This window comes from Malaclemys terrapin, chromosome 7, assembly GCF_027887155.1.
Source record: "Malaclemys terrapin pileata isolate rMalTer1 chromosome 7, rMalTer1.hap1, whole genome shotgun sequence".
Lineage (NCBI taxonomy): Eukaryota > Metazoa > Chordata > Testudines > Emydidae > Malaclemys > Malaclemys terrapin.
The window spans coordinates 124,478,312-124,491,093 of NC_071511.1; the positions used below are offsets into that span (position 1 = coordinate 124,478,312).

General features: G+C 42.5%; 1 protein-coding gene across 3 annotated transcripts in view; it reads right to left on the bottom strand.

The window, feature by feature from the left end:
• The window catches only part of SUFU (SUFU negative regulator of hedgehog signaling), a 164,535-nt gene that overhangs the window by 145,384 nt on the left and 6,369 nt on the right, over window positions 1-12,782 (bottom strand). The window lies entirely within an intron of this gene.

Genomic DNA, 12,782 nt, shown 5'->3' on the forward strand with positions numbered 1-12,782 from the left:
TAACACAACTAATCAGATATGGTAGACTGTGCATTCACTTTACACGGGTATAAATAACTTAAGCCAAAGGGCAACAGAAAATCAGGCCTTCAATGTCTAATAGAGTGTGATCTACCTGCACCAGAGTAAATGCAAAATTTGATGACGGTCAGCTCCCAGACTGCTGCATTGGGCAGCACAGTATGGGGAGAAGGTGACCAGCCCTCTGAAGAAAGAAGTGGTTCGGGACTACTTAGAAAAACTGGACGAGCACAAGTCCATGCGGCCGGATGCGCTGCATCCGAGGGTGCTAAAGGAGTTGGCGGATGTGATTGTAGAGCCATTGGCCATTATCTTTGAAAACTCATGGCGATTGGGGGAGGTCCCAGATGACTGGAAAAAGGCTAATGTAGTGCCCATCTTTAAAAAAGGGAAGAAGGAGGATCCGGGGAACTACAGGCTAGTCAGTCAGCCTCACCTCAGTCCCTGGAAAAATCATGGAGCAGGTCCTCAAGGAATCAATTATGAAACATTTAGAGGAGAGGAAAGTGATCAGGAACAGTCAGCATGGATTCACCAAGAGCAAGTCATGCCTGACTAACCTAATTGCTTTCTATGAGGAGATAACGGACTCTGTGGATGAGGGGAAAGAAGTGGATGAGTTATTCCTTGACTTTAGCAAAGCTTTTGATACAATCTCCCACAGTATTCGTGCCAGCAAGTTAAAGAAGTATGAGCTGGATGAATGGACTATAAGGTAGATAGAAAGCTGGCTAGATCGTCGGGCTCAACGGGTAGTGATCAACGGATCCATGTCTAGTTGGCAGCCGGTTTCAAGTGGAGTGCCCCAGGGGTCGGTCCTGGGGCCAGTTTTGTTCAATATCTTCATTAATGATCTGGATGGTGTGGACTGCACTCTCAGCAAGTTTGTAGAGGACACTAAACTGGGAGGAGTGGTAGATACGCTGGAGGGTAGGGCTAGGATACAGAGGGATCTAGAGAAATTAGAGGACTGGGCCAAAAGAAACCTGATGAGGTTCAACAAGGACAAGTGCAGAGTCCTGCACTTAGGACGGAAGAATCCCATGCACTGCTACAGACTAGGGACCGAATGGCTAGGAAGCAGTTCTGCAGAAAAGGACCTAGGGATTACAGTGAACGAGAAGCTGGATATGAGTCAATAGTGTGCCCTTGTTGCCAAGAAGGCTAACGGCATTTTGGGCTGTATAAGTAGGGGCATTGCTAGCAGATCGAGGGACGTGATCGTTACTCTCTATTCGACATTGGTGAGGCTTCATCTGGAATACTGTGTCCAGTTTTGGGCCCCACACTACAAGAAGGATGTGGAAAAATTGGAAAGAGTCCAGCGGAGGGCAACAAAAATGATTAGGGGGCTGGAGCACATGACTTATGAGGAGAGGCTGAGGGAACTGGCATTGTTTAGTCTGCAGAAGAGAAGAATGAGGGGGGATTTGATAGCTGCTTTCAACTACCTGAAAGGGGGTTCCAAAGAGGATGGATCTAGACTGTTCTCAGTGGTACCAGATGACAGAACAAGGAGTAATGGTCTCAAGTTGCAGTTGGGGAGATTTAGGTTGGATATTAGGAAAAACTTTTTCACTAGGAGGGTGGTGAAGCACTGGAATGGGTTACCTAGGGAGGTGGTGAAATCTCCTTCCTTAGAGGTTTTTTTAAGGTCAGGCTTGACAAAGCCCTGGCTGGGATGATTTAGTTGGGAATTGGTCCTGCTTTAAGCAGGGGATTGAACTAGATGACCTCCTGAGGTCCCTCCCAACCCTGATATTCTAGGATTCTATGACGGGGGTTCTGTAATTCTTATGGTAATGTCCAGCAAGTATACTGTTGGGAGCAGCAAGTTTTCAAGCCACCAAGCCATCCCAGACTTCTTTAGGTTGGGATTACAAAAAGCATTTGAATAGTGAAACCGTTGACAAGAATGAAGTCATACTTTGGGGAGCTAGAAGAGAAAACTATTCCCACCTACAACAAATGCCCTTTCCTTATGAGCAATGGTGGATATTTTCACAAGACCTCTGTTTTTAAAATGTGAACTACAAAGAAAAACTAATCAAACAGCAATAACCTCAGAAGTTTATGCAAGTTATTGTCACAAAGCAGACAGAGGCATTTAGAAGAGATTTGAGGTTAAGGCAGTTGATTTTTCCTTTGCACTTTAATGAAAATGTCTTACTTTCTCCTCTAGAAGGAAGGAGACTTTCCTTCCTGTCTGGCATTTGTGTGTGTGTATATATATCTTTATCTCAAATCAAGCCCATCCACACAACTGGAGAGTTTAATATGAGCCACTGTCCAGCAATGGAAGCTGAGCATCTTGTTAGGTCCACTCTACCTTTTAAGTGCCTATAAACCTTCTTATTCAGTTAGTGCTATTCTTGTTCCTCCATCAACATCCAAGAGAATCCAGCTTTACAAGTCATGGGTATGACTGGGTCTCATCCTTAGAGATTACTCATTGTGTTCCACCTATTAGTGCTATTTCTCTACTAGTATACCTAGTTCTCCCTCCATCTCCACTCCTCCCCACCAAAAAATTTCCCTTCATATCTTTTCATGGAAATCCAGCCATCCCCTAAGTATTCTTTTCTCTAACATGCACCAAATCCATTAGACTTTTTCTAGTTGACATGGACCTGGGTCCTAAAGCTCCAAGCTGTCATTTGAAGAAGTTGAATTCCCAATCTCTTGCCCTGGGCTGACAGATGGAGCATGTTGAATGAGATGGGACAGCTCTGCCTCTCTGCACCAGTGACCCATCAGAGAGATTCTGAAGGAAACCCTGCCTCTCTCAGAGGGAAAGCATTTTGGATGAACACACACAGGCAGAGGATCTGCTGACAAACATTCAAGTCGAATTTTAAGGAGAGAAAAAAACGATTTAGCAACGTGCAGTCTTTCTTCAGCCCCCTTCATTGTGTGTCAGGAAAATGTTTTTGCGTTGTAGAGAAGATGCTTATCCTACCAGGATGCACATGCAGATGTGCTGCTGATTGGGAAGCTGGCTTTGCCTCCAGCAATGCACAGCTATAAACCTAGTTACATTCATTTGATTGAAAACAGACCACCTTATAAATTCAAGGACTGGGCTGTAAATGTTATAATTTCTCTCCACACTTCAAAAAAAGTCTAATTTCCAAATCCAACACAATAAGAATGTGCTTTGGTTCCAGCCTCTGCACGCACACTTACAACAGCACAAGACAGACTTCTCTGTAGGTGGCCCAAGACGTCTGCATTATTAATGGAGCTAGCTACCTCAAACAAATGAGGTTTTGAAACCAAATACGCTGGGGGGAAGAGAGGAGGGGATGTTTCCACATGGTAACCATAGCTTCAAGGAAGGTCTACCTCCAACACAGAATCAGAAGTCTTAAAACAGCCCTAGTGCATTACCTCAGTGAGGTATCTGAAAAAGTTATTTACGGAGTGTGCGCGATGGTAGGTGTGATGCTTGGTTTAAATGATTTTTTCAGATGTATCAGATTTGCTTAACTAAGCAAACGTACAAAGAATAAAAACGATAATTCATTAGGCATATGGATTCCGCCCTCCCTTGCCCCACCCCTCAGGCAAAAGCCTGAATGAAAAGAAGAGCATTACCTTGAAGGTCAATATCCGATAGATAGGCAGGGGAGGAAGGGGGAGTTCCAGAGTAAGATGCCCTCCTCCGTAAACTCAGACTCCTTGCCTTCAGTCCCATTAACTTGGATGTAGGACAACTGACTCAAGCTCCTCCCCCTCAGTTGACCTTAATACTCATCTCTACATTTCCCCCTCCTCTGTAGCAGATGCTGTCTCAGGTGAGGATACCCAGAAGAAATACATTATTGGATGTACTGGCTAAAGCTCAATTCATGACAAGACAATGCGATGGTGGTAGAAAGTGGGAAGCATTTGAGAACAGGCAGAAATCTGTCAGAGCAATACTGAGCCTCCAGAATTTTACTGGACTTACTGCTTTTCTTTAACACGCATATCTCAACATACTGGTCAGAAACATTTTCCATGTTTTTGCCAGCCAAACAACTGCAGCTTCCTCAGATACGGACCCAGTCATGAAGCATCATGCTCTAGTCATCTCAAGGCTGACTACTGCCGAGTGGTCTACCTTGGCCTGGCTGTGATCACCACAGGGTAAAATGGAATCTTGACAACTTAAGCAGAATGAATGACTCATCTTTCCCCAAGGCCTTGCTATAATAATGGAGGCCACCAACCGGCCTACATTTTTTTTTTTTTAAATTATTATTACTACTATTCTATCCCTGCTATCAATAGGAAGGAGCAGAGAATTTGGTTCCACAATGGATACAAAAGGTGCTATTCTTTTAATGAGTGCTCAGAAATTCCAGCAGTGAGCACATTATGAAGACATAGATCAGGAGTGTCAAATCCCATAACGAAAACCTTAAATTCTGCACTCTCCAATTAATGGGTGAGGTGGAACATAAGTTCAGGACTCCATGCCACCTTAACTCCCCAACAGATTTCCCACTGATGTCAACAGCACGTTTGCACAAAGACCAAGGATAGAATATGGCATGGACTTCATTTAGTAACTACAATTTATTTGGCCAGTGCTTTACATGTTACAGTTCTGGGCAACGGCATTTATATTCCCCTCCATAGTCCCTCCAGGGCACCTATTCTAGGCTCCCAGCTCCTCAGCTGTCACCTCCCTTGGGTAGAGACCTGCTGCACAGCTCCCCACCTACACTACGATATCCCCAGCAAGCCAGACTGCCTAAAAGACCAGCCAGTATCTGTGCTTTGCTTTCTCTCCAGAAGTTATAAACAGGATAATTAATGTGAAATTTCTACACTGCAGTAAAAGTGTTCTTAAAATCAACAACAGGTGCTGGGTCATCATCTGAGACTGCTATAACATGAAATATATGGCAGAATGCAGGTAAAACAGCAGGAAACATACAATTCTCCCCCAAGGAGTTCAGTCAAATTTAATTAATGCTTTTTTTTTTTTTTTTAAACGAGCATCGTCAGCTTGGAAACACGTCCTATGGAAAGTGGCCGAAGCATGAAGAGGCATACAAACGTTTAGCATATGTGGCATGCAAATACCTTGCAATGCCGGCTACAAGAGTGCCATGCGAACACCTGTTCTCACTTTCAGGGGACATTGTAAACAAGAAGCAGACCGCATTATCTCTCATAAATGTAAACCAACTTGTTTCTCTTCGCAACTGGCTGAACAAAAAGTAAGACTGAGTGGACTTCTAGGCTCTAAAGTTTTGCATTGCTTTGTTTTTGAGTGCAGTTATGTAACAAAATCTACATTTTTAAGTTGCACTTTTATGATAAAGATTGCACTACAGTACTTGTATGAGGTTAACTGAAAAATACTATTTATTTTTATCATTTTTACAGTGCAAAGATTTGTAATCATAAATATAAAGTGAGCACTGTACACTTTGTATTCTGTGTTGTAACTGAAATCAATATATTTGAAAACGTAGAAAAACATCCAAAAATATTTAATACATTTCAATTGGTATTCTATTAACAGTGCAATTAAAATTGCCGTTAATCAAGTGAGTTAACTGTGATTAAATGGACAGCCCTAGTTTACACTAGTGTAAGTGATGGATTCTCGAACTTGAAGTCTTTAAATCATCATTAGAGGACATCAGTAACTCAGCCAGAGGTTACGGGGATCTATCACAGGAGCGGGTGGGTGAGGTTCTGTGGCCTGCAATGTGCAGGTCAGACTAGAGGATCACGATGGTCCCTTCGGACCTTGACATCTATAAAACCCGCCACTGGGTTTTCCCCCTGGTTTCAAGTTCATAACAGTCTCTGATTCAGAACAACTGAGGATAATTCAGTCTTGGGCCTTTGATCTTGGCCTCATGCAGCAGGTGATCAGCAGACAATGGCCCATGCCTCAGGGGATGGCTTCAAAAGGCTGGGGTTTTACATAACCGGAGGTGGCACATTTGCCTTCACCTGCCCGTAGATATTCTCTAGGAAAACCACTAAACACTCAAAGTCCATTCTTAGCTGGCACATTGTTCAATATAGTCCTTGGAACCTTGAGGTCTCACATGTGTCATCTTCCCCCTCAAAAGCTTACATACAAGACCAGCCCACAATAGTACATAAACCATTCACTTAATACAATGGACTCTAAAGATACTTAATTAAGGTCCCAAAGATATTGCTGGTAATTGCCGTCACACTATTGTTGCATTCAGCAAGGCAAGTGTGCCCAACTTTAGAACCAGCAAAATTTCTATCCTTTTTCTCCCCTCCTCCCCCCCTCCCCAAGTCACTCCTCTGTCTAACAATCTTTATTTCCTCCCCTAGCAACACCTGGCTCTTTACTCAAACCACCGTCCCTATTCAATCCACTAAAATGGTTACCAAAGAGTTAATGCTAAAGTGTCATTTGACTTGAGAGCTAACACCCTAGTGAAATGAGTTGAAGGCAGAAAGAAAGTTACATCTCTGGACTATTGTTTTAAGGCAAACGGAGGCAGATGTGTCTGCATTGGTTAAGCTCAGTTCACACATTTGCACATCTTCACAGCCATGGAAGCTAGAAATTTTCCTGGAATCACAGGCTTGAATCCAAACCAGACTAACTTCATTTTTCATGATTTCAAGGCAAATACTGTACAATGAATTTCATGAAGTTTGTGGGCAGACCTTTCAAATGTCAAACAAAAAAATTCTAGTGTCTTATCTGTTCTAAATGGACATTTCTCCAACACCACTTTTCATGGGTTAAGCCTATCTCACTACCTTTCGGTGTCCTAGCTGTCAGATTCTGAATGACACCGTTTAGCCAGAACACAATGGAACAGTATTCCGGTTCCACTACACCACTATGCCCCACCCCCTGAAGTATGGGGGTGGGGGTGGAGTACCAGGCTGGTGGGCTGACACTGCAGTTTAAGACTACACCACTGCACAGTCTCACTTCATCATTTGCTATATTTCAGTGGTGCTTTATGTAGTTTGTAAAGCACTTGGGGACTCTTTAGGACCTAAATTTCAGACTCTGGGCTGCCAAATTGAGGTCAGAGGAGTTATGTGAGGGGTTCCAGAACTAAGAGGCCCACTAAAGAGACACCTGTCAGCGCTATCATAATGTACATTCAGGCAAACTCACAAGGGGAAGACCGTTCTCACTGACAGGAGAGTGTACTGATTGCAACTTTCAAAATACCAAAACTCCGATACCAAGACAAAAACCCCATCAAATTCAATAAGAGCTTTAAAGAAAAATTCTTCTCCTCAATCCCATATTTGTTACTGCTTCCAGTTTTTGCACCTTTAATAGCCATAACTACCCTATCAATTCACCTGGTCTGTATGAGCAACTAGTGCATGCCATGGAGTTCTTAGAAGCTTGCACATACCGTTACCTTTAAGGAGGGAGGTGCCATGCATAGAGACAACATGTTGTCCCAGCATGCAATACTCCTTCTTGATAAGAGTGGAGAACAGCTCAAATCAAAAGGAGCATTGCAAACTGGTACCTGTGGTCTCAGCAGGTGGTGCTGTGCATCTGTATCAGAGCTGATTTGCATAAAACAGATGAAGGCAGCTGCAATTCGCTGCAGCAATTAGACTACTGCCAAGCTGCCAGAACAGTCCCCCATCTGTGTGTAGATCAGGACACAAACTTCATAGTTTAGGAACTTGTATTAAAAACACCTGAATATGAGAGCAGTATTTGAGTTCTCCTCTAGAGACAGCAAATGTTAAAAAAAAAAAAAAAAACACACACCAAACCACACACACACACACACACACACCCACCCACACTCCTGATATAAATTTTGTTTTCTGCTGTGACTCGATACCATTTCTTTGCAGATTTCATACCAGATTTCAACCCCTTCAGGGTTTTTACAGAACGCAGGTCTCTTGAGGGGGTAGCAGCATACCCCCAGTAGTTTAACAAGCACTTGAAAAGAGGATAAGGGGAATCTTTGCTGAACTGCAGGCCTGGGAAATGGGAGATATGGCTCCGCAACAGACCCTGTGTGACCTTGGGCAAGTCACCTCCCCCTTTGGGAAATGGTGATCATCTTCTCTTTTTTCCACCCTTTGTTTTGTCCATTTCAATTATGAACTGTTTGGGGGCAGGGCCTCTCTCTTACTGTGTCTATACAGGGCCCTAAACTCAGCTAGGTCTTTAAGTGCTACTATAAAAAAAAATAAAAATAATCCATGTGGAAAGAAGGCAGTGTATTACAAAAAGGTAGATGAATTATTGGAATAGAGGTTATTCCTCTTTGAGCAGGATGTAGATTTGTGTGACCTTGCAGTAGACTTAGAATGAGATTTAAATAACAAACAGATAATACCAATGTCTATTTATGCATTTTTTAATTTTTATTTTACATTTTCACAGCTGCAGGAAATTATGGAGGGAATCAGACAACGGGTGACAGTGAGGCAATTTAATGACAGCAGATACTGAGATTCAAAAAGTTAAAGCTTTATAACTGTTAAAACACAAGTTTCAGCATCACATCAATATACAAAATATCCTTAAACCAAAATCTCATAAGTCCTCCAGCAGCATTTTTCTTACTTTGCCTTTGTAAATTTCAATTATTATTGATGAGGAAGTGTCCACTGCACCATACACACACAAACCAATGAAAAGACATCTATCAGCATTTACCAATACAAGGCTAATCCTTCCAGGCTATCTTTAAGAGGGTTTCAGATACCTTTGACAGGTTGAATCATACATTCATAAATACAGTTCACTATGCCATTTATAGACTTCACAAAGTTACACATCCAAAAGGATTGGACTCTCCAACACTCTATGGATTCGCTGCTTTCTACAGCAGTGGTGTCCTCCCCTGAAACAAGCTACAAACAAGTCTGAATTTTAAAGGCCGAGAAGTTAAAGAAAGGGGAAAAACCTTTTCAAAAGATTAGGAAGGGGGATCTCTGCTGCCACTCAGGTAGTGCTGCACAGCGATTTAGAAATACCTATTTCCATAAATATAGTTGTGTGTGAAGTCCCAATCAAAGATCTCTGGTTCCATAACACTGTCATGATGTAATGATTTAGGATGGTGAGGGCAATCAAGCCACCACAGCTGGTGTCATGGTTGCCATTATACTATGAAACACTGATTGTTTTTCGTTTGAAAAACATTCTCCCACTTGAAATTCTTAAATTTCTTCCATGTTATTCCGTGGCTCCTAAAAACAGACCTGTTTTCTAAGCAGAGTATAACCAATATTTAAACAGTGCAGGAAATAGTGCTATTTTAACTGAAAATAAATCTGTCAGCAAGGAGTCACAGGGAGAGCTACACTTGAGACTTTTCAGGTTCTTATTAAAAAATATAAATTAAAGTCAACATGTTCACTTCATTTGCAACATCTGCTTGCTATTTCATTATTAATACACATACGAGGGCCCCCCAATTCAGGCTGGGTTCACTCCTAAAAAACCTTTCAGCTATATTGCATTATAATTGGTCTAAATTGTACAGAATAACAGACGTATTACCAAAAAAGTCAGTGCGCTACACTAGGTCACAAGCAGAGAGATTTAAAGGCTTGCACAGCTTTTGGATTGGGGCAGATTTTGTTTAGGAAGAAGACCGTGTATTTTATAACAGGTTAAGCAGGGAGAAGTTATGAAAATGCACACTTCTCAAAAACCTTACAGACTGCTGTGATCTAGTCAGGTCCAGTTCTCTCTGCAGCCTATGGAAAAATTCCATTCGATTTCAGTGGGCTTTGGATTTGATCTATAGTGTACTACCGCAGGCTCCACCTTAAAAAAGGTCTACAGTTGTGTGGCAACAGTGAAAGCCATCCAAACTTTAGTTCTACTTTATACCACTGCCACCCTCTTCCATGTGACCATTTTACCCTCTTGAAGGACTCTGAACAGAATTCTTTTGAAGATATTTTCATAAGGACTTTAATAAGTTCACTCCCAAAGAATGAGAGGCTCTTTAAGGCAGGGAAGCCACTATATTTGTTCAGATTGCACACAGAGTGAACTACAGCACACCAGGTTTATATGTTTGTCGAGACACTAAAAGAGTGTTTCAGCACCCAGCAGCAGCCACTAAAAGCTACTTGGTGCTGATCTCTTTTTAAAATCTGGCTATATATGTGGTCTTTTGCACTTAACTCCACTGTGCTCTTACCATGTCAATCTGATCATTTAAAGTTCAGTGTTTAGGAGATTTGTATCTTTGATACAGTTACTGTATTTCTAACAAAAGGTATGTTTGGAGATGTGTACCAGTCATGGCCTCTGTGCATCCATGGGAATTAACACAAAGGTGGAGTTTGGTTTAAATGATATTGTAGTGTCTGATTAAGTATAAGGGAGATTAGTAAACTGTTACTTTTTGGAGTTGGTGATTACCCCATGTTCTTTGGGGAGAAGATTGTCAGTTTCTGGCTGTTCTTAGTGATAGACGCTGAATTGTTAATATTAGGATCATTAAGTCTTTCATCTATGGATTTTGAAGGGCTTTACAGAGGACAGCAAGTATCATTATCCCCATTTTACAGACAGGTAAACTAAGGTACAAAGGTGAAGTGACTTGCCAGGTAGGGTTGCTTGAGGGTTCTTGACTGTGCATGTCCTCGCTTTGTAGTGTTTGGAAGGTTGGGTTTAAATTGAACCTTAAAAATCTGAAGTTCGGGATTGAGAGGGTTGGTCCCCAAAGGCCACATAATATTAAGGATTTTTCACCAAAAAAGAAAAGCTAGCTCTCAAATCAATTTGAGAGGGGGGGGGGGGGCAGGAAATTGCTCAGAAGCCTTAGTGGAGTGTGCACGCTCCATAAAGAGAGAAAGACTGCTCCCCCACTGCATACCACAGACCTCACCAGACATGGTTCTCTATCACCCTTCATTTGAGCCACAAGAGCTGAATATCTCAATAATCCCCCTGAACCGCAATCCGCAAAATACATCTCTCCACTGAGATCAGCCCATTTGGAATTTCTAGGACAAGTCATTTGACCAGATAAAAAGTTAGAGGGTTTCACTTTTGGAAACTTCTACTTCAGATTCGGAACACTATTTACTAGGTTGCTTCTGGGAAGTTTAGCCCACGGTAGATAGCTTGTCCTAAGAATGGACATTTGATGTTTCAGGTACATCAGCTTGGTTTAGGTGAAGATAGGGTATGTGTTAAAGTCAGGTTTAAGGCTGAAGAGAGTAGGGTCTTTATGTAATGTACTTTTTAATGGATAAATGCATTTATCCAACACATTAGATATCTTTAGGAGGTATGTCAACTCCATACCCTACTCACTACCATTCCTTTCAGGCAGGAGTTTGAGCAAACTGATAAGCATCACACTGACCTCTGAAGGTCAGACCTGGGCTCTGACAAAACAAGCAGCAGCAAGACACCTCTCTGTATAACATGTTAAGGTTTGTGTGTCCAGGATAGGGTCTCTTCTGCCCCTGAGAGAAATATGTCTCTACCTCACCCTCCCTTTCTCCTGATTTGCTCTTGCTTTCTTCTTGGCCTACATTGTTAGTGAGTAGCTAGTAGAGTAGGGTCAATTGGGTCAGTACCAGGCTGGTCAAGGTTTCCAGCCAGGTCTCAGAGATGCAGATGTTTTGTCTAAATTCAGCTTGTGAAAGATACTAGCTTAGCTGACAAGCAACTTTGCATTCCTCAGCAAGATCTTAAAATGTCTGGCTGTGGATACTGCCTCACTTTGCCTGCTGCTTTGTGGATGTGGGGGAAGTTAAAGGAGCTGGCTGTGTGCCTGCTTTGGCGAGACAAAGCACCTGAGTGAAAAACAGCTGGCTGAAACTTAACCCAGGCAAGAAAGAGGAGGTAAGTTTAGATGAGTTGGTGTAGTTGTGGTGGGTCTAAACTAACAATCAAGGGTATTTGCCCTTCAACTGCAACACACTACAATTCAAAGATTCACTAGATCAACTGTCCCTGCTCCATAAAAGCCAGGTAACAGGAAGGTTTCTCCACCCCTGGCTAGTTAGAAGACTAGGCCTTGGCTACACTTAGGAATTCCCAGCGCTGCGCGAGTGTAGTCGTGCCGCCAGCACTGCGAGAGAGCTCTCGCAGCGCTGCAGGCTCCGATTACACTGGTGCTTTACAGCGCTGCACTCGCTGCGCTCGGGGCGAGGGGGGGGCACTTTCACACCCCTGAGCACAGCAAGTTGCAGCGCTGTGCAGCGCTAGTGTAGCCAAGGCCCTAGATACACTACTCTGAGAAGACTTAGCAACCACAGCCCATATGTTTATCAGCTACTGTTGCTTGTTCTACCTATAATTAATGGTCAAGACCAGTAGGGAAAGACCAGAATGAGAACTAGCCTGACTTTTCTTAGCCTGATGCAACATACCTGACAGAAGCCTATCCACCATATCAGAGGCTAAAAAAGAGGAGGGAGAAGGAAGAAAGTAGCAGGAAGAGAGGAACCATCTCCATGTGTGAGCAGCCCAACATTAGGGGAGTGAGAACAGAGACCAAATGATTATTTTCTTATGCTTCTATTTCTGTATCTTGGCACCTTTATATTGAGCGGGATGGGGTCCCAGCATCTACAAATGCCTCCTATGCTCACACACGGATATTAACATTGCCTTCCCAGCTCAAGGAAAGGTGCTCCAACAGCATTTTAAGAAGAAGGTTCTTAACAGGTGATTGGTGAGGGTTTAAGAGGACCACAGTGGAACAGTTTAAATATCATTAAAGTATCAAGCAGAAGAAAAAATAAGAATTTTATCAGAAGTTAAAATAATTAAACGAATAAGT